Genomic DNA, 1,688 nt, shown 5'->3' on the forward strand with positions numbered 1-1,688 from the left:
AATGATTTTTATCTGGGTTAGAAGTCATATTTTCCTACTTTCTGTGTCTAAGCATTTTTATTGAATTTTGGACATTATGAATGGTTCATTCTGGAGGACCTGAATTGTTTCTTTTCTTTAAAAAGCCTTATGTTTCTTTTGTTTTAGCAGGCAGTTAAGTTACTTGTGAATCAATGTTATGCATTTTTATGCCTTATTAAGGTGATTCGAGAGCAGTCTTTCAGACCAGGTTAGCCCTATTATTAGGGCTCGTTTGTTTTTGGTTTTTCCTTTTCCTTTTTGGACAGTGGTTCTGTGTTTTCCTTATATCCTCTTTTGATACATCTCGCTTGCGTCTTTATTTTTCCCTGAGAGTCTTTCAATATTGCAACTTGAAGTTTGAGTTTTCTCTTCTTTCCGCTGGAGAAATAGCTAACGTGTTCTTCCCTTCTACTTTTCCAGCTTCAATCTTAGTACATTTCATGATTACACTTTAGCTTGCCTTCCTGTCAGTGGGAGAAAGGTGATCTGTCTGATTCTGTAAAGACAATAGTTTCAGAAAAGGAGTCATTCCTCCCTCCTGCACAGGGCCACCGTGACTCAGAACCAACTCGATGGCAGGGATTTTGTCCTTTTTTAGGCACTCTTTGAAATCTCCCATTTAGCTCTTTTACTTTTTCATTTCTTCTGTTTGCTTTAGCCAATCTGTAATTAGAACAAGATTCAGGGTCTCTTTTGACACTAATTTTGTCTTTTCCTTCTCTCCTATCTTTGTAATGACCACTTCCAAAAACCTACTGTCATCAAGTCAATTCCAAATCATGGTGACCCATACAACAGAGCCGAGCTGCTTCCGAAGCTGTCATCCTTGTAGATGCCACATCTTTCTCCCATGGGACAACTGGTGGGTTCAAACCATTGATCTTTGGCTTAGCAACCAACTGCTTAACCACTACTCTACAGGGCTGCCTACAAAGAGGACACTGGACTTCATGAGTCCGAAATTGAACCTGAGTCTCTTGTGTGCAGGCAAAAATTCTACCACTGAACCGCTCGTGCACTGCTGACTTCTTATTGTGCCAAAAAGAGTTGGTCGCTGTTCAACCATTTCAGAAGACAGCGTATGATGAATAACCACTGGTGCCGAAGGAAGAGGCGCAGGCTGCACTGAAGGTTTTCACGCGCGCGCACACTCTGAAATGGGTGGAATATCTGTGGGAAACAGAACTGGGAAGAGAGCATATGTGGACAAACTCAACATTCATACATTAAGGAGTCTGGGAGGCCAGGGGTCCTGTGGATGGAACCTTCATGTTTGTGGGGTGGAGATGCATCCCATTCACATTCTCCTAAGTAGAAATTATCCTCCACGATGTTCCTCATAATAATGCCAATTTTAAGGTGCTACTTGCAAGCACATGGTTGCTACTATATATATGCTTTAAGGTCAACTGCTTAAAGGCTATCTGCCTGAAGGCTGTCTATCATCAAAGACAATCAGTCACTATTATCTGTCCCACCCTAAGTAGGGCCCGCTCCCTTCTGATAAGGATCATAGATTGTTCCCCTGGAAAAGAGTTCAAAGGCATCTAAGGTCAAGCCAGCTCAGACATGACCAAGGTTAGGCTGCCATCCTGACTCTAGAACTCTCACATACTGTTACATATATGTATGTAACACGTATGCCCCTAGTACAGTGGTTCTCAACC

The sequence above is a fragment of the Echinops telfairi genome, unplaced genomic scaffold (assembly GCF_000313985.2).
Source record: "Echinops telfairi isolate 266 unplaced genomic scaffold, ASM31398v2 ScPeMD7_443;HRSCAF=831, whole genome shotgun sequence".
In the NCBI taxonomy this organism is placed as follows: Eukaryota; Metazoa; Chordata; class Mammalia; order Afrosoricida; family Tenrecidae; genus Echinops; species Echinops telfairi.